Source organism: Nerophis ophidion, linkage group LG18 (genome assembly GCF_033978795.1).
Source record: "Nerophis ophidion isolate RoL-2023_Sa linkage group LG18, RoL_Noph_v1.0, whole genome shotgun sequence".
Lineage (NCBI taxonomy): Eukaryota > Metazoa > Chordata > Actinopteri > Syngnathiformes > Syngnathidae > Nerophis > Nerophis ophidion.
Window position 1 is genome coordinate 10,449,187 of NC_084628.1, and position 26,645 is coordinate 10,475,831.

The following is a 26,645-nucleotide window of genomic DNA, read 5'->3' on the forward strand; positions in this document are numbered from 1 at the left end:
GTTGGTCGAGAAGGCCTGGCTCTTAGTTTCCGTTTTAATTCATCCAGAAGGTGTTCTATCGGGTTCAGGTCAGGACTCTGTGCAGGCCAGTCAAGTTCATTCATGTTTTTAAGGACCATGGGGATGGCGTGGCGAAGTTGGTAGAATGCCTGAGCAAGACACTTCACCCTTGCTCCTGATGGGTGCTGGTTAGCGCCATGCATGGCAGCTCCCTCCATCAGTGTGTGAACGTGTGTGTGAATGGGTAAATGTGGAAGTAGTGTCAAAGCGTTTTGAGTACCTTGAAGGTAGAAAAGCGCTATACAAGTACAACATTTTTATCATTTATCATATCTATGTGTGTATGCATATGTATACCATCCATCCATTTCCTACCGCTATGTATATAAATATATGTATGTGTATGTATGTACAGTATATATATGTATACATATGTATATATACATTTGTGCATATATACTGTACGTATATGTGTATATATGTATATGTGTATATATGTTTATATATGTGTATTTATATATATATATATATATATATATATATATATATATATATATATATATATATATATATATATATATATATATATATATATATATATATATCCGTAGGCATGACAGAGAAAAAATCAAATAACTTCTCGATTAACATTTTAAGAATATGCCAATTGAGCCAATAAAAATAAAATAAAAATGGTATTGAAGACAAGCGTAGAAAATGGATGGATGGATACAATTTTATATAAAGCAACCAGCAGGTGGCAGTAGAAGGTCCACACAAACTTAGAATGCTTTTATTTTTGGAACTGTGGTTCCTTTTTTGGCTTAATAAAACAATCTCACGGGTACATAATACACCCGGGCAAGTATAGTATAAAGCAACACGCACACACACACACAAAAAAATTTAGGCATTTAAAGCGCAAAGTCTAACCCTGAATAATAAAAAAAAAAAAAAAAAAGGCGAAAGCCGGCTGAACAGTCGTTTCACCTTATGTAGCAGAACCGGGCTGGCGCTGCATTCCTGCACTTACACAGGCACCCTGGGCGGCACCAAAATGCTCTCTTAATTTTAGCTGCCCCAGGCATAAATCAAGCCAGTGGAAAAACAGACTCAAAAAAAAAAAAATGCACAGAGAAAACACAACGACGTGGAGCGCGTTAAGATTTAGCGGCTGCTGAGTTGGGAGGAAAGTTTCTCTCTCTTTTTTTTTTTTTTTTTTTTTGGATTTTTGGAAAAAATGAAGAAAAGCGTGTTGACAAAGTTTGTGTACGATTTGATTCCGATCATGTTGGGGGATGGAGGGCGGGGAGACGCGGTGGCCGAGCAGGGCTGGTGTTATTTTAGGGGGTGCTCCACAAATGCTCGCCCCCCCCCTCCCGGCCCTACCTATTCCTGCGGCACCCCCAAGGCTCTGGGTCTCGTTTGGGCCTCAGAACAGGGGAGCCATTGTATGAGGCCGGGTCCCTGCACAGCAATCAAACGCAGCTCCTCATACAAAAATAATTCCTCATGCTGAGTGCAGGCACGCAGGGCAGCCATCTTTTTTTTGGGGGGGGGGGGGGGGGGGAGATGAACAGAAAAAGGAGGAGGGAGTGCAAGGGGCTCTTTAACCCTTTTCCTACTGTGCACCTCATATGTGGGCTGACCCAGACAGGCAAACAGGCAGCATTGCTGAGAAAACCTCAAACCATCCCGCAGAGGCTTGCAGTAAGGCCGGGCGAGCGAGGAGGGGTGAGAGAGGGAGGCAGAAATGACAGGGGATTTTTTTTGGCTATGCTGCATATTTATTTGCGCTCTCCCGAAAACAAACCCGTCCGGCTAATCTGACAGCACAGTGGCCCGTGTTGAACCTCAGGCTTCCACGCAAGGCTTGCATAATGCAAGTGACGGTCGGCCGAGGCCTTCAGTGCGACCGGCCAGTAGTAGCGCTCACTGAGATAGGTCAGGGCTCCCTCAAGCATCGCTGGCTGTTTATTCTCCGGAGCCACGGGATAGCATCAGCTAAACATGTGGCGGGGCCTTTTGTCAACAAGCAGAGGTCCCTAGCCGGGCACTTTGCAGCACAGAGCTATTTAAGGGGAGACAAATGAAACATAATGTTGTTTTCTTTCATCTACTGTTTTCACGACAAAGATAATCCGTGGTCGAGGTTTTAGTTAATAGTAGAAATGTCCCACGATGGCTTTTTTGCCAATATTCCTATATTGTCCAACTCTTAATTACCGATACCGATATATACAGTCGTGGAATTAACACATCGTTATGCCTAATTTTGTTGTGATGCTCCGCTGGATGCATTAAACAATGTACAAACCCCGTTTCCATATGAGTTGGGAAATTGTGTTCGATGTAAATATAAACGGAATACAATGATTTGCATATCCCTTTCAACCCATATTCAATTGAATGCACTACAAAGACAAGCTATTTGATGTTCAAACTCATAAACTTTTTTTTTTTTTTCGCAAATGATAATTAACTTAGAATTTCATGGCTGCAACACATGCCAAAGTAGTTGGGAAAGGGCATGTTCACCACTGTGTTACATCACCTTTTCTTTTGCAACACTCAATAAACGTTTGGGAACTGAGGAAACTAATTGTTGAAGCTTTGAAAGTGGAATTCTTTCCCATTTTTGATTTATGTAGAGCAGGGGTGCCCATTACGTCGATCGCGAGCTACCAGTCGACCGCGGGGGGTGGGGGGGGGGGGGGTGTCAGTCGATCTCCAGCCAGGCTTTTAAAAAAAATAGACCTAAAAATTAGTGATCATCAATCTTCACCAAGATGTCACTTAAATGACATTCACGGTACCGGAGGGTCTTGTGAGATGACGCTGGCTGCTGCAAGATCATTATTATGAAAATATGACAGAGAGGAAGGCGAGAAACACTTTTTATTTCAACAGACTCTCGCGCCGTACCTTCCGTCAAAACTCTAAAGGCCGACTGCACATTTCCTATCTTCACAATAAAAGCCCTGCTTCATGCTGCCTGCGCTAACTAAATACAGAGTCTCGGAAAACTGGCGTGCACAAGCGATCCCTCAGAAAGCTGGCGTGCACATCACTTGTGCACGCCAGCTTTCCGAGACTCTTATTTTGTTAGCGCAGGCAGTATGAAGCAGGGCTTTTATTGTGAAGATAGGAAATGTGCAGTCGGCCTTTAGAGTTTTGACGGAAGGGACGGCGCGAAAGTCTGTTGAAATAAAAAGTGTTTCTCGCCTTCCTCTCTGTCATTTTTTCATAATAATGAACTGGCAGCAGCCAGCGTCATCTCACAAGACCCTCGGGTGCCGTGAATGTCAATCAAGCAAGCTACGGAATTTGCCGCCAATGTTTTTCTTGTAAAGTGTATGGAAGCTGGATGAATTAGATGCCAAAAACCAACCACTTTCATGTGGTATTGTACAGAAAGGACAACTTTTTTTCTCCTCCATTTGAAAATGTGGGCGTTATCATCATTACTGTCTGATTCCAATCAATGCAAGTCATCAGAATCAGGTAATACACCAACTTATATTCTTGTCTTTGTGAAAGAAAGACATCTATATGTGTTACACATGCTTGTATTATCATTAAACACATTTAACTTGTTTACAAAAATGTCTCTTTCATAAATAAATAAATATAAATGATATATATAAATGAGGTAGATCCCCTCGAGTTGGTCAATTGAAAAGTAGCTCGCCTGCAGAAAAAGTGCGGGCACCCCTGATGTAGAGCTTCAGTCGTTCAACAGTCCGGGGTCTCCGCTGACGTATTTTACTCTTCATAATGCGCCACACTTTATCGATCGGAGACACGTCTGGACTGCAGGCGGGCCAGGAAAGTACCCGCACTTTTTTTTTTACGAAGCCACGCTGCTGAAATAAGCAGGGGCGTCCATGATAACGTTGCTTGGATGATAACATAAGTTGCTCCAAAACCTGTATGGACCATTCAGCATTAATGGTGCCTTCACAGATGTGTAAGTTACCCATGCCTTGGGCACTAATACACCCACATACCATCACAGATGCTGGCTTTTGAACTTTGAGCCTATAACAATCCGAATGGTTATTTTTTTTCTTTGTTCTGGAGGACACCACGTCCTCTGTTTCCAAATATAATTCAAATATAATTTGAAATGTGGACTCATCAGACCACAGAACACCTTTCCACTTTGCATCAGTCCATCTTAGGTGAGCACGGGCCAAGCCGGCGGCGTTTCAGGATATTGTTGATGAATGGGTTTGGTTTTGCATAGTAGAGTTTTAACTTGCACTTACAAATATAGCGACCAACTGTAGTAACTTACTATGGTTTTATGAAGTGTTCCTGAGCCCATGTGATGATATCCTTTACACACTGATGTCGGTTTTTGATGCAGTACCGCCTGAGGGATCAAAAGTCCGTAATATCATCGCTTACATGCAGTGATTTCTCCAGATTCTCTGAACTTTTTGACGATTTTACGGACCGTAGATGGTAAAATCCCTAAATTCCTTGCAATAGCTTGTTGAGAAATGTTGTTCTAAAACTGTTCGACAATTTGCTTACAAATTGGTGACCCTCGCCCCATCCTTGTTTGTGAATGACTTAGCATTTCATGGAAGCTGCTTTTATACCCAATCATGGCACCCACCTGTTCCCAATTAGCCTGCACACCTGTGGGATGTTTCATATAAGTGTTTGATGAGCATTCCTCAACTTTATCAGTATTTATTGCCACCTTTCCCAACTTCTTTGTCACGTGTTGCTGGCATCAAATTCTAAAGTTAATGATTATTTGCAAAAAAAAAATGTTTATCAGTTTTAACATCAAATATGTTGTTTTTGTAGCATATTCAACTGAATATGGGTTGAAAATGATTTGCAAATCATTGTATTCCATTTATATTTACATCTAATACAATTTCCCAACTCATATGGAAACGGGGTTTGTAACAAGGTTTTCCAAAAATAAATCAACTCAAGTTATGGAAAAAAAAATGCCAACATGGCACTGCCATATTTATTATTGAAGTCACAAAGTGCATTATTTTATTTTAACATGCCTCAAAACAGCAGCTTGGAATTTGAGGTGGGCGGGGTTGAGTTGGGGAGCGAGAGGGTTGAGGGTAGCGGAGAGTGTATATTGTAGTGTCCTGGAATAGTTAGTGCTGCAAGGGGTTCTGGGTGTTTGTTCTGTTGTGTTTATGATGTGTTCCGGTGCGGGTGTTTTCCCGAAATGTGTTTGTCCTTTGTTTGGTGTGGGTTCACAGTGGCGCATATTTTTAAGTGTTAAAGTTGTTCATACGGCCACCCTCAGTGTGACCTGTATGGCTGTTGACCAAGTATGCCTTGCATTCACTTGTATGTGTGAAAAGCCATAGATATTATGTGTCCGGGCAGTGCCTTTAAGGTTTATTGGCGCTCTGTACGTTTGTGTACGCAGCGGCTTTTTAAAAGGTCATGAATTTTACTTTTTTAAACCGATATCGATAATCTTAAAACCGATACCGATAATTTCCGATATTACAATTTAAAGCGTTTATCGACATCTTTAGTTAATAGTAATTGTAATTGTTGTAGTTATTTTTTGAACATGCATACAACCTTCACAATATGGTCTATAACATACACTATATTACCAAAAATATTTGGCCACCTGCCTTGACTCACATATGAACTTGAAGTGCCATCCCATTCCTAACCCATAGGGTTCAATATGATGTTGGTCCACCTTTTGGAGCTAATACAGCTTCAGCACTTCTAAGAAGGCTGTCCACAAGGTTGCGGAGTGTGTTTTTTTTAGGAATTTTCGACCATTCTTCCAAAAGCGTATTAGTGAGATCACACACTGATGTTGGTCGAGAAGGCCTGGCTCTCAGTTCCTTTCTAATTCATCCCAAAAGTGTTTTATCGGGTTAAGGTCAGGACTCTGTGCAGGCCAGTCAAGTTCATCCACACCAGACTATGTCATCCATGTCTTTATGGACCTTGCTTTGTGCACTGGTGCACAGTCATGTTGGCAAACTTTTCCCCACAAGGTTGGGAGCATGGAATCGTCCAAAATGTTTTGGTATCCTGGAGCATTCAAAGTTCCTTTTACTGGAACTAAGGGCCTGAAAAACAACTCTACGCCATAATTCATCTTTCACCAATTTTCCCACTCGGCACAATACATTCCGAAATGTTCCGTTCTCCTGGCAACCTCATCAGATTGCCTAGATGGAAAAGTGTGATTCATCACTCCAGAGAATGCGTCTCTACTGCTCTAGAGTCCAGACAAGCTTTACACCACTACATATGACGCTTTGCATTGGACTTGGTGATGTATGGCTTAGATGCAGCTGATCGGCCATGGAAACCCACTCCATGAAGCTCTCTGCCTACTGTACGTGGGCTAATTGGAAGGTCACATGAAATTTGGAGCTCTGTAGCAACTGATTGTGCAGAAAGTCTTTGCACTATGCGCTTCAGCATCCACTGAAAAATTGCAGTTCCCCTTTAACATGCATACACATGTTTCTAAGTTTAATTTTTCCCATTGGATACTTCCCCTTTTTTTTTTTTTTTTTAGAATCATTGTTCATTCTTGGGTAGCCGATTATAGTTTGCTTTGTGCTGCTCAATTTAGTTTCAATAATTTCAAATGATAAAGGGTTTGAGTGTTATCTAATATCAACAACATGATTTTCTTTTCTAACACGGTTAGTAAATGAGGCGTGATTTTGTAGTTATTTCTCCATATTCCTTCCCAATAACTCAGATACGGTATCACTAGCAAGCTGTAGAAATATAGAGTATTTTTTTGGTCTAGAAAATATTTTGCTTCATTTATTACAAACATATTTCTTGCCACCTTGTGTTGTGTATTTTTATATCAGATTCCCAGTTAATTTTATCAACAGTTATTATTCCTACACGTGATTTATTTTACCTTGTTAATGTCTCCTCTGTCTATTTGAATTTGTGTTCGACTTTCTCTTCTGCTGTTACCAAATAGCATTATTTTAGTTTTACTGCACTGCAAAAAGTCGGTGTTTTAAAAACAAGACAAAACAAAACAAAAATTAGGGGTATTTCATTTGAACTTAGCAAAATTATCTGCCAATAGAACAAGAAAATTCGGCTTGTCAAGACTTTCCAAAACAAGTAAAATTACCTAACCTCAATGAACCCAAAATACCTTAAAATAAGTATACTGTCACTAATAACTACGACTATATGAGTACGTACTTTCTATTGTTTCATTGAAAATAAAACAACAAAGTCCATTTGGCTGTCATCTGTTTTATTATGAGACACAATTGTGTCAAAGTCATGATTTTTCTTCTTCATGCTTGAAATAACAAATTATTACTTTAAAAAAGTAGTTTTATACTTCTGAGTGTTGATGACACAGCTTTGCAACAGTTAATATTCTAGTTTCAAGCATGTTTTTCTCAATATAGGTCATCAAATCTCAGCAACAAGCCGTAATATCTTACTGAGATCATTTAGGACCAAAACCATTAAAACTAGTAAAACAATCCAACATAAAATCTGCTTAGTGAGAAGAATTATCTTATCCGACAGAAACTAAGCAAATATCACCCTTATTTGAGATAGTTAATCTTACTTAGATTTCAGTTTTTGCAGTGTATGATCCAAGGATAGTCTGTTTTTGTGGAATCCATCTCTTTAATTTGTTCATTTCTTCTGTCATTACTTGCATTGGCTTCTATGAGTTCTCTACTGCAGTGGTACCCAACATAAAAAACACAATATACACTTACATTTAGTGCACCAACCACAAAAATCTTCCTTTTTCATGACAAAAACGTCCCTTTATCATGAAAAAGAAAAAAAACCCAAAAAAAACGATCCCCCCCACCCCCCCGGGCCGCGGGACAAATTTTTAAGCGTTGACCGGTCCGCGGATACAAAAAGATTGGGGACCACTGCTCTACTGAACCAAATGTGGTCGTATCTTCTGCAAATAATACTACCGTTAAGTCCTCTATAACTTTCCAAATGTAACTTATGTAGAGATCAAACACGTTTGGTCCCAGTGTTGATCCCTGAGGTACGCCGAAATATAAATTAAGAGCTTTAGGCGTGTCTTCGCCCAGTTTCACACATGGCTTCCTATAGTTAGTAGCTTCTTGCCCAGTTCCATACCAACCCTTATTGGTCAACAAGTTAGAATACGTCTCTCAAATGCAACAGTAAATTTGTAGTCTGTTGTGCAAAATGTAGCCTTGATCCTGGATTTTACGTAGACATTTAAAAGTGCTTTTAGTAAACCCTACCAGGAACATGTTTCCTGTGTCTGTAGCTTTAATGCTAACAAGCTATGTTTGTTCATGCCTGTCTCTGATTGATTGATTGATTGAGACTTTTATTACTAAATTGCACGGTACAGTACATATTTCGTACAATTGACAAACTAAATGGTAACACCCGAATAAGTTTCTCAACTTGTTTAAATCGGGGTCCACGTTAATCAATTCATGGTAAAAGTGACCAAGTGTTTGGTTCCAAGAGAAGCTATTGTGCACTTATTTCACTTTTACATAAACACTGTAATTCTGTATTTTCCCAACGTAACATGAAGTGCTGTGGTTGGGAATCTCAACTTTACGTTTTAAACTAATAAGGATCAAGTAAATAAGAATAACATTTGCAGCCACTTGAGAGGGGACGCCCCTTGAACATATAGAACGAAGACATGACTCACCAAGGAGGAACGACGAAAGAAGTTTACAGCGGCTATATTTACTTAATTAAATAAATTTAAAAAAAAAAAAATAATAATAATTAAAAAAAAAAAAAAAAAAAAAATATATATATATATATATATATATATATATATATATATATATATATATATATATATATATATATATATATATATATATAATCACACACCTCATAGTTAAAGTACCACTGTTAGTCACACACACACACACACACTAGGTGTGGTGAAATTACCCTCTGCATTTGACCCATTCCCTTGTTCCACCCCCTGGGAGGTGAGGGGAGCAGTGAGCAGCAGAGGTGGCCGCGCTTGGGTTCATTTTGGTGATTTAACCCCCAATTCCAACCTTCGACGCTGAGTGCCAAGCAGGGAGGTTATGGGTCCCATTTTTATAGTCTTTGGTGTGACTCGGCCGGGGTTTGAACTCACGACCCACCGATCTCAGGGCAGACAGATGTCATATATCACATTCAACTTTACTGCTCGCTGGTGTTACCATATCTAAGTTATTGTGTGGAAATATGGGGAAACAACTGCAAATGTTCGCTTCATTCACTAACTGTGTTACAAAAAAGATGAATTAGAACAATACATAATGTTGGATATAGAGAACATACAAACGCTTTATTTATTAAATCACAATTATTGAAAAGCAACCATTTGGTGCATCCGCAAACAGCTAAAATGATGTAAAAAGCAAACTATTACCTTCCATCCATCCATTTTCTACCGCTTATTCCCTTTCGAGGTCGCGGGGGGTGCTGGCGCCTATCTCAGCTACAATCGGGCGGAAGGGAGGGTACACCCTGGACAAGTCGCCACCTCATCGCAGGGCCAACACAGATAGACAGACAACATTCACACTCACATTCACACACTAGGGCCAATTTAGTGTTGCCAATCAACCTATCCCCAGGTGCATGTCTTTGGAGGTGGGAGGAAGCCGGAGTACCCGGAGGGAACCCACGCATTCACGGGGAGAACATGCAAACTACACACAGAAAGATCCCGAGCCTGGATTTGAACCGAGGACTGCAGGACCTTCGTATTGTGAGGCAGACGCACTAACCCCTCTGCCACCGTGAAGCCGCAAACTATTACCTGCTACCCAATAATGTACAACAATTCTTCTCAACAAAAGAGGAGAATTATAACTTTAGAGAAAAGTCTAATTTAAAACATTTGTATGCACGTACAACACTTAAAACCTTTAGCATATCAGTATGTGGAATTCATTTTTAGAGTGGATTAATCAAAGAAATCAAACAATGCACCAATTTGATTCAGTTTAAGAGACTCTTCAAACTACAAGTGTTGACAAAGTACATTGATTGATTGATTGAAACATTTATTAGTAGATTGCACAGTTCAGTACATATTCCGTACAATTGACCACTAAATGGTAACACCCGAATCATTTTTTCAACACAGAACAAGAATTATGATAACATCTTGAACCTTTTTTTTTTTCATTGAGACATATATTATTTATGTATTTAATATTAGTTTGCTTACTATGGTATATCATTTATTTAAATTTTTTTCAGTGTTCTTTTACAGAGAACAAGGAAATTGGATTACATTGCATGAAAAGGGGTAGGATATAATAAGCTCTGCTTCTTCCTGCTCCTTTTCGGACGTACTGGAATGAAACAACTGGAAATGTGTGATGCGTTACATTGTATCGTATGCATGTTCCGAATAAACTGGAACTGAACTTTTTTCTAATCAAATGAATCAATTAATTGCTGCAGCCCTACACTCAATATTAAAACCTATAAACGGCAAAACACTCAATACCAACCTTAATGGTAAATTAAGTTTGTGTACAAACATTGTGCATGACGGCGTTTGGAACAAAAGATACAACATGCCAACGGAAAAGCTAAACCCACTCCCTCTGTTTGCTAAACAATCGTAAGGTTATTTCATTTGGACGGTTAAAAAAATGCAAAGGTATATTTTTTAATACATTTGAGCGTTATGATAGGTTACTTTATTTTGGATTTTTTTTGCATTTCCTTGTCAGACTTTGATATATACTGTGCATATCTTTATGGTAGTAATGAGATTCACCATAAAAAAACATTGCTTTTTTAGCTTTTTTTGGGGGGCTTCACGGTGGGAGAGGGGTTAGTGCGTCTGCCTCACAATACAAAGGTCCTGCAGTCCTGGGTTCAAATCCAGGCTCGGGATCTTTCTGTGTGGAGTTTGCATGTTCTCCCCGTGAATGCCTGAGTTCCTTCCGGGTACTCCGGCTTCCTCCCACTTCCAAAGACATGCACCTGGGGATAGGTTGATTGGCAACACTAAATTGGCCCTAGTGTGAATGTTGTCTGTCTATCTGTTTTGGCCCTGCGATGAGGTGGCGACTTGTCCAGGGTGTACCCCGCCTTCCGCCCGATTGTAGCTGAGATAGGCGCCAGCGACCCCAAAAGGGAATAAGCGGTAGAAAATGGATGGGTGGATGGATGCTTTTTTGGCTGATTGCAGTAATTTGAAGTATCTTTGTAAGTTAAGTTAAAGTTAAAGGACCGATGATTGTCACACACACACTAAGTGTGGTGAAATGTGTTCTCTGCATTTGACCCATCCCCTTGTTCACCCCCCGGGAGGTTAGGGGAGCACTTTTGGTGATTTAACCCCCAATTCCAAGCCTTGTTGTTGAGTGCCTCGCAGCGAGGTAATGGGTCCCATTTTTGTAGTCTTTGGTATGACTCGGCCAGAGTTTGAACTCAAGACCTACCGAACTCTAACCACTGACTAACCTAGACCTGGGCAAATGAAGGCCACATGCCGCCCGTTAAGCTTTTCAATCTGGCCCGCCGGACATTCCCAAATATTTTTTTTTTTTAGATCTTTAAGATGGAAAGTTTAGCTGCCATTATGATGTGCAGTGATGTTTTCTAACGACCGTAAGGCTTGAACTATACAAAGTATTTAAATTGTTGGAATCTGCGCTTTTGGATGATATACCAGTTACTATGGTCGTCTAATGAGTTACTATGGTCATCTAATGAGTTGCTATGGTCATCTAATTAGTTACTATGGTCATCTAATGAGTTGCTATGGTCATCTAATTAGTTACTATGGTCATCTAATTAGTTACTATGGTCATCTAATGCAGTGATTTTCAACCTTTTTTGAGCCGCGGCACACTTTTTACATTTACAAAATCCTGCGGCACACCACCAACCAAAATAACACAACATGACACTCTAACACAGTATATAATACATATAGATAATAATCCATCCATCCATTTTCTACCGCTTATTCCCTTTCGGGGTCACGGGGGGCGCTGGCGCCTATCTCAGCTACAATCGGGCGGAAGGCGGGGTACACCCTGGACAAGTCGCCACCTCATCGCAGGGCCAACACAGATAGACAGACAACATTCACACTCACATTCACACACTAGGGCCAATTTAGTGTTGCCAATCAACCTATCCCCAGGTGCATGTCTTTGGAAGTGGGAGGAAGCCGGAGTACCCGGAGGGAACCCACGCATTCACGGGGAGAACATGCAAACTCCACACAGAAAGATCCCGAGCCTGGATTTGAACCCAGGACTGCAGGACCTTTGTATTGTGAGGCAGACGCACTAACCCCTCTGCCACCGTAGTTAATAATATGGTTTCTAAATGTATTTATACTCAACTAATGTGAAACCTGGGCCTGTTTCGATGAACACAAAATGGATATCCTGGCAGAAATGGTAGAAAGACACACACGAAGTCCTTCCTCAACAGCTCTAAGTCTCTCTCTGTTTTTAGTTTTTATCGCAGTCAAGCTTGAAAATCTCAGCTCACATAGATATGTGGTTGAAAACGGGAGCAATGTCAAAATGGCTTTGTTGGCCAGAATGGGGGAAATCCTTGGCAACAGATAACCAAAAACTGTCCAAAGGATGTTCAGCAAAGTTTAGCTTTAAAGCAGGGGTGCCCATTACGTCGATCGCGATTGACTGGTCGATCTCGGAGGGTGTGTCAGTCGATCTCAAGCCAGGCATTAAAAAATAGACATAAAAATGAGCAATCATCAATCATACCAAGACTTCACTTTCGTCAGTTGTTTGACATTCTCGGCACCCGAGGATCTTGTGAGATGACGCTGGCTGCTGCGAGCTCATATTTAAGAAAAAAATCAATGACAGGGCGGACGCAGAGAAACACATTTTATTTCTAGAGACTCCGTACCTACTGTCAAAACTCTAAAGACCGACTGCACAGTTCCTGTCTTCACCATAAAAGACCTGTTTCATCCTGCCTGTGCTAACAAAATAAGAGTCTCAGAAAGCTAGCGTGCACAAGCTAGCAAGCTACGGAGTTTGATGCCAATGTATTTCTCCCCCGCCCTCAGCGACCGCTTTCTCACTTGCTTGCCCACCCGCACACTCACTGACGTCACTCACCTGCTGCCAGACATTAAAGGGCCACACACATATGCTACTCTCATAACAAAGTGTTTAAAAACGAGTATGCAAGTTGGACAAATGAGATGCCAAATCCAACCACTTTCATGTGGTATTGGACAGAAAGGAGGACTTTTTTCTTCCTCCATTTGAAAATGCGGACGTTATCAGCACCACTGTCTAATTCCAATCAATGCAAGTCATCAGAATCAAATACACCAACTTATATTCTTGTCTTCATGAAAGAAAGGAATCTATGTGTGTTAAACATACTTGTATTATCATTAAACACCATTAACTTGTTAACAAAAATCTCTCTTTCATAAATAAATAAATATAAATTATAAATAGGAATGAGGTAGATCTCCTCGACTTGGTCAATTGAAAAGTAGCTCGCCTGCAGAAAAAGTGTGAGCGCCCCTGGTTTAAACCCTGATATTGTTTCAGTTCAATGAGTAATTACATTTTTTACATTTTCCCTTCTCAAAGACTTCTCCATCACTGTCACCTGCTTGGCTCCTCTTGCTACGATCCCACACTGTCACTGTCACGCAGCGCTAACTCAATCGTCCTTACAGGTATTTATCGCCCTCTGCTGCCACCTACTGAAATAGAAGAGTATTACATTTTCTGCCGCACTTTATTACAGCAGGCACCCGACAATGGTTAATTAGGAGATATTACATAATTTCCCACGGCACACCTGACGATCTATCACGGCACACTGGTTGAAAATGACTGATCTAATGAGTAACTATGGTCATCTAATTAGTTACTATGATTTTGTTTTTATTCAGTCATTGGTGGAGCATAATATTGTTTTTTCTAATATTGATTTTAACATGGCTGTGCAGCACTTTGGAAACGTTATAGTTGTTTAAATGTGCTACATAAATAAAGTGGATTGATTGATTGATGGTAATCGACGTCACAGCAGCTCAGACGAGGCACCAAGCAGTGTGGGTGGGGAGCGTTTCCACAGACGGGGAAGGAGATTTTCACAACAAAGTTCTAAAGCTTAGTGATATATCAGATATATCAGATTATAGGTGGGTTTGTTTTGTACCCTTCGTGTTCATATTTCATTGTTTGTTGCATTTTTGTCGCATTTCACATATGTCAATCAAAAGGGGGTGTGACGTTTGTATTTTGTCAATATTCAGTGTTTTATCATTCATAGAAAAATGTAAAAATCCATTACGTTTTTTTAAGGCGGTCCGTCATAACGTTTTTAGTGTTCAATCAGAAATAATTGTGAGGTTTTGTTTTAGTGTTCCTAAAAATAGATATTTTAGGCTTCACGGTGGGAGAGGGGTTAGTGCGTCTGCCTCACAATACGAAGGTCCTGCAGTCCTGGGTTCAAATCCAGGCTCGGGATCTTTCTGTGTGGAGTTTGCATGTTCTCCCCGTGAATGCGTGGGTTCCCTCCGGGTACTCCGGCTTCCTCCCACTTCCAAAGACATGCACCTGGGGATAGGTTGATTGGCGACACTAAATTGGCCCTAGTGTGTGAATGTGAGTGTGGATGGACCGCCCGTCGGGACCCAGGATGGACCGCTCGCCTGTATCGGTTGGGGACATCTCTACGCTGCTGATTCGCTTGAGATGGTTTCCTGTGGACGGGACTCTCGCTGCTGTCTTGGATCCGCTTGAACTGAACTCTCGCGGCTGTGTTGGAGCCACTATGGATTGAACTTTCACAGTATCATGTTAGACCCGCTCGACATCCATTGCTTTCGGTCCCCTAGAGGGGGGGGTTGCCCACATCTGAGGTCCTCTCCAAGGTTTCTCATAGTCAGCATTGTCACTGGCGTCCCACTGGATGTGAATTCTCCCTGCCCACTGGGTGTGAGTTTTCCTTGCCCTTTTGTGGGTTCTTCCGAGGATGTTGTAGTCGTAATGATTTGTGCAGTCCTTTGAGACATTTGTGATTTGGGGCTTTATAAATAAACATTGGTTGATTGATTGATTGTCTGTCTATCTGTGTTGGCCCTGCGATGAGGTGGCAACTTGTCCAGGGTGTACCCCGCCTTCCGCCCGATTGTAGCTGAGATAGGCGCCAGCGCCCCCCGCGTCCCCAAAAGGGAATAAGCGGTAGAAATGGATGGATGGATGGATGGAAAAATAGATATACCGTCCCGAGATACATATTTTTCTCTAATTGTGGCCCCCGAGTCAAAATAATTGCCTAGGCCTGGACAAACCCATTAACACATGAAAAATTGGTAGTCCAGCCCTGTTGCTGATTGGTTCTGGAGTTTACCTGCTTGTCAACCTAAGTCAGCTGGGATAGGCTCCAAGCCCCCCCTTGACTGTGCACAGGATGAGCCTTATAAAAAAAAAAATGTGTGGATAATCCTCATAGGTTGAAGAGAAAAGCAGGAATACACTGTAACTCGCCACGGGGTCTGTCCAACTGCTTATCCAATTGTCCAATATCAACATTCTTATTTGGCAGGAGCCATCTGCATCTCCACTTATTGCAAAAGTGATATAAATTCTTGGTAGCGCTGAGCGTCTGATGTCCCCTCGTTTTTTTTTTTTTTTGAAAGCGAGCAGCTGCGTAGTAGCTCTGTTTGCGGCGTTGCACGGCTAGCAGCAGACAGCTAACAGAACAGGGCGCGCGGCCAGGCCCTGCACACCAATGATTACCTGCCAATAGAAAGAAAACCCATGCGCGAGGAGCTCAATAAAAATGTTGCGAGGGTTGAAAGGGAGGGAGAAACGTTTTCCCTACTCAGCCTTCAAGGCCAGATGTTTATGGTCTGTATAAACTATTGAGGGCTCGAGAATGTCCCCCACTCAGCAACAGTGTGGTGCAGCTCTTTTTTTTTTGTGTGTGTGTTTTTTTGTTCTTTACTCCCACTGTAATCCATCCAGATACACAAGAAATAGCGACAGTATTTCTGGTGCTCAGTCATGACTCAGAGACTTTCCATGCTCAAAGTGAGTAAGCTGACTTTCTATTGTTATTGTGTCTGCGTTCATAATAGACATGTTTGCTTCTTTGGAGAGAAGGAACTCTGTTGCATTCGATGAACTCGTACTATAAGGTTCTTTTTGTTAAGTGAGAATTGGAATGGGTGCCAAATTCACTACTTTTATACGTACCGAAAAATTCCGTCTTCACTACCCTGCGTTCATAATAGACATGTTTGCTTCCTTGGGGAAAAGGAACTCTGTTGCATTCGATGAACTCGTACTATAAGGTTCTTTTTGTTAAGTGAGGATTGGAATGGGTGCCAAATTCACTACTTTTATACGTACCGAAAAAAATTCCGTCTTCACTACCAGGTATCGATTCACGCAAAATCAAAAGGTGCCCTATTTTGAAATGTTTGATGACCATCACGTAACGTCTGGTACTAGATAGGGATGTCTGATAATGGCTTTTCTGCCGATATTCCGATATTGTCCAACTCTTAATTACAGATTCCGATAACAACCGATATATACAGTCGTGGAATTAACACATTATTATGCCTCATTTTGTTGTGATGCCCCGCTGGATGCATTAAACAATGTATCCATTCATCCATCCATTTTCTACCGCTTATTCCCTTTCGGGGTCGCGGGGGGTGCTGGCGCTTATCTCAGCTACAATCGGGCGGAAGGCAGGGTACACCCTGGACAAGTCGCCACCTCATCGCAGGGCCAACACAGATAGACAGACAACATTCACACTCACATTCAAACACTAGGGCCAATTTTAGTGTTGCCAATCAATCCCCAGGTGCATGTCTTTGGAAGTGGGAGGAAGCCGGAGTACCCGGAGGGAACCCACGCATTCACGGGGAGAACATGCAAACTTCACACAGAAAGATCCCGAGCCTGGATTTGAACCCAGGACTGCAGGACCTTTGTATTGTGAGGCAGACGCACTAACCCCTCTGCACACCGTGAAGCCCTAAACAATGTAACGTTTTCCAAAATAAATCAACTCAAGTTAGGGAAAAAAATGCCAACATGGCCCTGTCATATTTATTATTGAAGTCCATCCATCCATCCATTTCCTACCGCTTATTCCCTTTTGGTGTCGCGGGGGGCGCTGGCGCTTATCTCAGCTACATATTGAAGTCCATCCATCCATTTTCTACCGCTTATTCCCTTTCGGGGTCGCGGGGGCGCTGGCGCCTATCTCAGCTACATTCGGGCGGAAGGCGGGATACACCCTGGACAAGTCGACACCTCATCGCAGGGCCAACACAGATAGACAGACAACATTCACACACTAGGGCCAATTTAGTGTTGCCAATCAACCTATCCCCAGGTGCATGTCTTTGGAAGTGGGAGGAAGCCGGAGTACCCGGAGGGAACCCACGCATTCACGGGGAGAACATGCAAACTCCACACACAAAGATCCCGAGCATGGATTTGAACCCAGGACTGCAGGAACTTCGTATTGTGAGGCAGACGCACTAACCCCTCTTCCACCGTGAAGCCCTAAACAATGTAACGTTTTCCAAAATAAATCAACTCAAGTTAGGGAAAAAAATGCCAACATGGCACTGTCATATTTATTATTGAAGTCCATCCATCCATACATTTTCTACCGCTTATTCCCTTTTGGTGTCGCGGGGGGCGCTGGCGCCTATCTCAGCTACATATTGAAGTCACAGAGTGCATTTTTTTTTTTGACATGCCTCAAAGCAACAGTTTGGAATCTGAGACATGCTCTCCCTGAGAGAGCATGATGCTAATTGTAGCATCCCGAAAGAGTTAGTGCTGCAAGGGTTTCTGGGTAGGGCTGGGCAATGTGGCCTTTTTTTAATATCTCAATATTTTTAGGCCATATCGCTATATATATAATCCTCAATATGTTGCCTTAGCCTTGAATGAACACTTGATACAGCAGTTTGATGTTTCTGTGTCTACATTAAAACATTCTTGTTCATACTGCATTAATATATGCTACTTTAAAATTTTCATGCAGAGAGGGAAATCACAACTAAGTCAATTAACCAAAAGTGTATTTAGTAAACAGTTATTAGCAGGTGACTTTTCAAATGATGCTACATATTAGCAGTAATACTACTTTTGGTAGCAACGCTTGTTACCCACGCTTGACAAATTAAAGTTGTCTGTTCGACATCTTCCCGCTTGAAGCCAAACCACCGCCAGACGATGGACCCTGGTTTTCTTGGTAATTAATTATTTCATTTGGTACCAGATTCGCACCTTCTTTCTCTCGTATTTCCACTCTCACGGCTTCGCTAGCATCACAGCTAACATTACCCATGCTACCTCTCTGCTACGCGAGGGCTTATACGTATGTGACGTATGGCGTGACGTATGTAAGAACCTGCGCTTACTGTCATTGAAAAGGAGACACAAGAAGGAGTGGGAAGAGCCTGTAGTGTAATGCCCGCAGCTAAAAGCAACTGCGTGAGAACGTATACTCAAATATCACGATATAGTCATTTTCTATATCAAACCCGCGATATATCACGTGTATCGATATATCGCCCAGCCCTAGTTTTTGGTATTTTTTCTGTTGTGTTTATGTTGTGTTACGGTTGCGGATGTTCTCCCGAAATTTGTTTGTCGTTCTTGTTTGGTGTGGGTTCACAGTGTTCCGCTTATTTGTAACAGTGTTAAAGTTGTTTATACAGCCACCCTCAGTGTGACCTGTATGGCTGTTGACCAAGTATGCATTGCATTCACTCGTGTGTGTGAAAAGCCGTAGATATTATGTGATTGGGGCCGGCCCGCAAATGCAGTGCCTTTAAGGCACACCCCCAATATTGTTGTCTGAGTGGAAATGGGGAGAAATCCAGGAGAATGGTCGCTCCGGGAGATTTTCGGGACAGGCACTGAAATTCGGGAGTCTCCCGGGAAAATTGGGAGGGTTGGCAAGTATGACGTCCGTTTACTACTCCGTACAGCGGCGTTTTAAAGAAGTTATACATTTTACTTTTTTAAACCGATACAGATAATTTCTGATATTACATTTTAGAGCATTTATCGGCCGATAATAACGGCAGTCCCATATTGTCGGACATCTTTAGGAATAGACAAACACGTGTATTCATAGCAGACTGCTTCTACCAACCAAACAAACATTCCTGATACAAATTAATCCTTCACTTATCAGTATGTGCTAATTTACATTGGATATGTTGTATACGTGCTACTGATTTTGACATTGTGCGATTGTACATGGCAATTTCAACACCTCCAAACTTGGTGATCCAAACTACAACTAAGATTCACGCCACAATCAAAAATCTGGTGTGTAATAAATGCAATACTTAGAGCACAAACATTTTGTAGGACTCAACCAAAGACAATACTGGCACATTCAACTCAATGGCTATGGCAACACACACAGGACAAGCTGAGCTGAATACATATTAGTAAATGAGACTCAAAAGTGTAAGAAAACAACACAGTTGTTATTGTCGGATCAATGTTAAATGTTTGATTAAAAAAAGATGTATTTATTAAAAGTAAACAACTTTATTACCACATTAATATCTTTTTTTTTTAAGTACCAACAATTAGTTCTAGAGCTGCAACAATTTATCGATTAAACAGATTAGAAAAAAAGCATTGATTCAAATCCGGGGCGGTACAGCTGTTTGTGGCCGTGCCAGCAACTGAAGGGTTCCAGGTTCGATCCCCGATTCCGCCATCCTAGTCACTACCGTTGTGTCCTTGGTCAAGACACTTTACCCACCTGCTCTTCACCCTTGCTCCTGATGGGTCCTGGTTAGCGCCTTGCTTGGCAGCTCCCTCCATCATTGTGTGAATGCGTGGGTGAATGGGTGAATTTGGAAATAATGTCAAAGCGCTTTGTTCCAAGTACAACCCATTTACCATTTACCATTTGTAATGTGACAACCACATAAAGAGATTGAATTCGACAAAATAAAATAAATAAATCCGAATTGGACATCAGACCCTGCTGTGTGAACGTAGCCCAATTGTCTAAATGTGTTGTCTAAATTGCAGCATCTTTGGAATGATTTTTGTTTTGAAACATTTTAATGGTGCCACGAAATAAGTAGAGATGTCCGATAATGGCTTTTTTGCCGATATTCGGATATTGTCCAACTCGTAATTACCTATTCCGAATATATATACAGTCATGGAATTAACACATTATTATGCCTAATTTTGTTGTGATGCCCCGCTGGATGCATTGAACAATGTAACAAGGTTTTCCAAAATAAATCCATTCAAGTTATGGAAAAAAAATGCAAACATGGCACTGCCATATTTATTATTGAATAAATGATAAATGGGTTGTACGTGTATAGCGCTTTTCTACCTTCAAGGTACTCAAAGCGCTTTGACACTACTTCCACATTTACCCATTCACACACACATTCACACACTGATGGAGGGAGCTGCCATGCAAGGCGCTAATCAGCACCCATCAGGAGCAAGGGTGAAGTGTCTTGCTCAGGACACAACGGATGTGACGAGGATGGTCCTAGGTGGGAATTGAACCAGGGAACCTCGGGTTGCGCACGGCCTCTTTTCCACCGCGCCACGCCGTCTGATTGAAGTCACAAAAGTGCATTATTTTTTTTTAACATGCCTCAAAACAGCAGCTTGGAATTTGGGACATGCTCTCCCTGAGAGAGCCTGAGGAGGTTGAGATGGGCGTCCTGGAAGAGTTAGTCCTGCAAGGCGTTCTGGGTATTTGTTGTGTTATGGTGCGGATGTTCTCCTGAAATGTGTTCGACATTCTTGTTTGGTGTGGGTTCACAGTGTGGCGCATTTTTGTAACAGTGTTAAAGTTGTTTATACGGCCACCCTGGCTGTTGACAAAGTATGCTTACATTCACTTGTGGGTGTGAAAAGCTGTAGATATTATGTGACTGGGCCGGCACGCAGAGGCAGTGCCTTTAAAGGTTTATTGGCGTTCTGTACTTCTCCCTACGGCGTTTTAAAATGTCATACATTTTTCTTTTTGAAACCGATACCGATCATTTTGAAACTCATAACGATAATTTCCGATATTACATTTTAAAGCATTTATTGCCCGATTTAATTGGCAGTCCGATATTATCGGACATCTCTAGTAATAAGCCAAAAAAGCTGGCCAATTTGTTCTTTACTGCACAGTCTTTGGTCTTGGACAAAATTACCAGCATGAACACAGCGAATCACACCAAAGTGCACACCAAGTATTTTTTTTTTTTTTAATGTTTTGATCCAGACCTCAAGTGTGAATGCAGCCTTAGTCATACCCACAGTTGTTGTTTTTTTTTTTCTCTTGATACTGCTGAAACGTCTCCTCTTTTCTCCCCCTCGCCGCGCTCTGTTCCCAGCACATGTGGTATCAAACCGCCCTACGTGGGTGCGATAAAGCAAACAGTCCACAGTCCCTCCCCGACAGACTAATTTGAACAAATTCTCCAATTGCGCCCCCCAAATTGAAAGCACATTGGGTTGCGGACAGCCATCATTTATAAAAATCCGCGACTACGAATGAAGCCAAGATATTACACTGGCAACCAGGCTTGTTACTGCGAGCAGCTGCTTCGCCCGGGACACATGTTCTCATTGTTCCAGCCAATGGCACCGAGTACCTGGATGATGTATCAGCGGCGGTGTTTGGATACAAGATGGCCGCGGGGCGGGGAAGTACGTCCCGGCTATTGCGGCCGGTCTACATTCAGGACTTAATGACTGTGTGGAATGTTAATCAGAGGTTCAATAAACAGAGCTGAAGCATGATGCACACAGATGTCTGTAAAATAATTGCAGCCATCTACTGTTCAGGGCTGGGTCAGGGATAATGAATGAACGCGTCACGTGACCTGTAATCATTCATTCATCCAGGCTTGGCTCAATCGTCGCCTCCATCAATTTTTATTGGAGAAACTCGGCCAACCTCCAGCCTTCATGAGTGAATCCAGAGGGGTAGAACCCCCCCCCCCCCTGGACGTCTCGTCTATGACGAACAAATGGATTTAGTTACCAAATCATTGTCCCTGCAGGGTCCGCACGAATTCCGGCTATCCCATCATCCTCGTCTGCCTCCCTCGCTACTAACGCTCGCTCCTCCTGCCCCCGTAGGCTTCCCAGTGTCAATAATACGCTTCCCAGACAGCTGCTCCGAAGCTGGTCAGTCCAAGCACGGGAAGGGAGCGTTCTTTGGTTTTGTTTGTCTGGAAGGGATCCAAAGCAATTTTAAATGGGGCGAGCGGAGAGGATTCCACGATGCACGAGGTCTAAATCAGGGGTCATCAACGCGGTGCCCGCGGGCACCAGGTCGCCCGTAAGGACCAGATGAGTAGCCCGCTGGCCTGTTCTAAAAATAGCTCAAATAGCAGCACTTACCAGTGAGCTGCCTCTATTTTTTGAATTGTATTTATTTACTAGCAAGCTGGTCTCGCTTTGTTTGACATTTTTAATTCTAAGAGAGACAAAACTCAAATAGAATTTGAAAATCCAAGAAAATATTTTAAAGACTTAATCTTCACTTGTTTACATTTTTTTACTTTGCTTCTTATAACTTTCAGAAAGACAATTTTAGAGAAAAAATACAACCCTATAAATGATTTTAGGATTTTTAATCACATATACCTTTTTACCTTTTAAATTCCTTCCTCTTCTTTCCTGACCATTTAAATCAATGTTCAAGTAAATTTTTTTATTTTTATTTTAAAGAATAATAAATACATTTTAATTTAATTCTTCATTTTAGCTTCTGTTTTTTCGTTGAAGAATATTTGGGAAATATTTCTTTAAACTTATTATGATTAAAATAAAAAATATTCTGGCAAATCTAAAAAATCTGTAGAGTCAAATTTAAATCTTATTTCAAAGTCTTTTGAATTTCTTTTAACATTTTTGTTCTGGAAAATCTAGAAGAAATAATGATTTGTTTTTGTTAGAAATATAGCTTGGTGCAATTTGTTATGTATTTTAACAAAGTGCAGATTGGATTTTAACCTATTTAAAACATGTCATCAAAATTCTAAAATTAATCTTAATCAGAAAAAATTACTAAATATGTTCCATAAATTATTTTTTAAATGTTTTCAAAAAGATTCGAATTAGCTAGTTTTTCTCTTCAATTTTTTTTCGGTTAAATTTGGAATTTTAAAGAGTCGAAATTGAAGATAAACTATGTTTCAAAATTTAATTTTCTTTTTTTTTCGTGATTTTTCCTCTTTTAAACCGTTCCATTACATCTTTGTCCATCATTTATTCTCTACAAAAAACCTTCCGTAAAAGGAAAAAAAAATGTACGACGGAATGATAGACAGAAATACCCATTTTTTTATATATATATAGATTTATTTATTAAAGGTAAATTGGCTATTTCTGGCAATTTATTTAAGTGTGTATCAAACTGGTAACCCTTTGCATTAATCAGTACCCAAGAAGTAGGTCTTGGTTTCAAAAAGGTTGGTGACCCCTGGTCCAAATAATAACAGAAACGGGCAAAGTCACAGTACAGCATGCCGGCTACCATAATAAAAAGTTCTGTGCCTAGTGGCGGTCAGACAGATCCAGAAGGTTGCACAATGAGGGTGTTATACTCCTGACAAGCGTCCCTCTCTGCCCTGACAACGTGCACGGGGAAAAACTGTTGACACCCACTAAAGCACAAGTTCCCATTACATCACAACATTTTGGGAGCAATAGTGGCGGCACCAATCACTCCACCCTTTGTGATATTCTTTTAGCCCGGTGGTTCTCAATTGGGGGTACTTGAAGGTATGCCAAAGGGTACGTGAGATTTTTTTTTAAATATTCTAAAAATAGCAACAATTCAAAAATCTTTTATAGATATATTTATTGAATGATATTTCAACATAATGTGAATGTAAGTTCATAAATTGTGAAAAAGCAAAATGCAATATTCAGTGTTGACAGCTGGATTTTTTGTGGACATGTTCTATAAATATTGGTGTTAAAGATTTATTTTTTTGTGAAGAAATGTTTAGAATTAAGTTCATGAATCCAGATGGATCTCTATTACAATCCCCAAAGAGGGCACTTTAAGTTGATGATTACTTCTATGTGTAGAAAATTTTATTTATAATTGAATCACTTGTTTATTTTTCAACAATTTTTTTGTTATTTTTATATCTTTTTTTTCCAAATACCGTATTTTTCGGAGTATAAGTCGCTCCGGAGTATAAGTCGCACCTGTCGAAAATGCATAATAAAGAAGGAAAAAAAACCATCTATAAGTCGCACTGGAGAATAAGTCGCATTTTTGGGGACATTTTATTCGATAAAACCCAACACCAAGAATAGGCATTTGAAAGGCAATTTAAAATAAATAAAGAATAGTGAAGAACAGGCTGAATAAGTGTACGTTATATGACGCATAAATAAATGATAAATGGGTTGTACTTGTATAGCGCTTTTCTACCTTCAAGGTACTCAAAGCGCTTTGACACTACTTCCACATTTACCCATTCTCACACACATTCACACACTGATGGAGGGAGCTGCCATGCAAGGCGCCAACCAGCACCCATCAGGAGCAAGGGTGAAGTGTCTTGCTCAGGACAAAACGGACATGACGAGGTTGGTACTAGGTGGGATTTGAACCAGGGACCCTCCGGTTGCGCACGGCCACTCTCCCACTGCGCCACGCCGTCCCCTATAACCAACTGAGAAGGTGCCTGGTATGTTAACGTAACATATTATGGTAAGAGTCATTCAAATAACTATAACTTATAGAACATGCTATACGTTTACCAAACAATCTGTCACATCTAATCGCTAAATCCCATGAAATCTTATACGTCTAGTCTCTTACATGAATGCGCTAAATAATATCATTTGATATTTTACGGTAATGTGTTAATAATTTCACACACAAGTCGCTCCTGAGTATAAGTCTCACCCCCGGCCAAACTATGAAAAAAAACTGCGACTTATAGTCCGAAAAATACAGTAGTTCAAGAAAGACCACTACAAATGAGCAATATTTTGCACTGTTATACAATTTAATAAATCAGAAACTGATGACATAGTGCTGTATTTTACTTCTTTATCTCTTTTTTTCCAACCAAAAATGCTTTGCTCTGATTAGGGGGTACTTGAATAAAAAAAAAATGTTCACAGAGGGGACATCACTGAAAAAAGGTTGAGAACCACTGCTTTAGCCGTTAAAAGCCCTTTTTTTTTTTTTTTTTTTTTTTTAGCTTAGAACGCAAAGCATTCATCAATAGTTCTCGGGGATAATCACTGCGATATTAGCCTGGCCGCATGGTATGTTTTTGATTTGAAAAGCATTTGCATACTGCCGCGGCAAATTGCTTTGGGTCCCCAGCTGAAACATATGAAGCGGGATTCCACCGAGAGCCTCTTCAAAGGTAATAAGCTCACATTTAGTTGCCTGGACACACTGGCCTAGCATGCTTCCCCGGGCGATGCACCTGGACTCGTTTCTGAGGAGCATGTGGAATACGGCACAGCGGAGGGCAGTGGCGGACAGGGGACAGTAGAGGAGACTTTTGGAGTTGACGCTATAGACCAGGGGTCTCAAACTCAATTTACCTGGGGGCCACTGAATTTTCGTCCTGGTCGTGGAACTGTGGACCAGATCTACACTCTCGGCAGGGTCCTTGAGGGTGCATGGGAGTTTGCCCTACTAGTCTACATGTGTTTTGTGGACTTGGAGAAGGCATTCGACCGTGTCCCCCGGGAAGTCCTGTGGGGAGTGTTCAGAGAGTATGGGGTATCGGACTGTCTGATTGTGGCAGTAGGTTCCATGTATGATCAGTGTCAGACATGTTTCCAGGGAGGGTTTCATCCCTACAAGCCTGTTTTGCAGGTTTCCCTGCTTTTCAGGGGATTTTATTATATATTTTATTATAAAATCCCCTGTTTTGCAGGTTTCCCTTCTCTTCAGAGGATTTTATTACATACAGTGGGGCAAAAAAGTATTTAGTCAGCCACCGATTGTGCAAGTTCTCCCACTTAAAATGATGACAGAGGTCTGTAATTTTCATCATAGGTACACTTCAACTGTGAGAGACAGAATGTGAAAAAAAATCCATGAATTCACATTGTAGGAATTTTAAAGAATTTATTTGTAAGTTATGGTGGGAAATAAGTATTTGGTCAACCATTCAAAGCTCTCACTGATGGAAAGAGGTTTTGGCTCAAAATCTCACGATACATGGCCCCATTCATTCTTTCCTTAACACGGATCAATCGTCCTGTCCCCTTAGCAGAAAAACAGCCCCAAAGCATGATGTTTCCACCTCCATGCTTCACAGTAGGTATGGTGTTCTTGGGATGCAACTCGGTATTCTTCCTCCTCCAAACACGACAAGTTGAGTTTATACCAAAAAGTTATATTTTGTTTTCATCTGACCACATGACATTCTCCCAATCCTCTGCTGTATCATCCATGTATCCATTTTGGTATAAACTCAACACGTCGTGTTTGGAGGAAGAAGAAAACTGAGTTGCATCCCAAGAACACCATACCTACTGTGAAGCATGGGGGTGGAAGCATCATGCTTTGGATCTGTTTTTCTGCTAAGGGGACAGGACGATTGATCCGTGTTAAGGAAAGAATGAATGGGG

General features: G+C 41.1%; 1 protein-coding gene and 1 long non-coding RNA gene across 3 annotated transcripts in view; one reads left to right on the forward strand and one right to left on the reverse strand.

Annotated features, from left to right (window-relative positions):
- The window catches only part of fli1 (Fli-1 proto-oncogene, ETS transcription factor), a 129,926-nt gene that overhangs the window by 48,423 nt on the left and 54,858 nt on the right, over nt 1-26,645 (reverse strand). The gene's annotated exons all lie outside the window — the stretch shown is intronic.
- LOC133537589 (uncharacterized) overlaps nt 1-26,645 on the forward strand; it is an 82,077-nt gene that overhangs the window by 35,171 nt on the left and 20,261 nt on the right. The window lies entirely within an intron of this gene.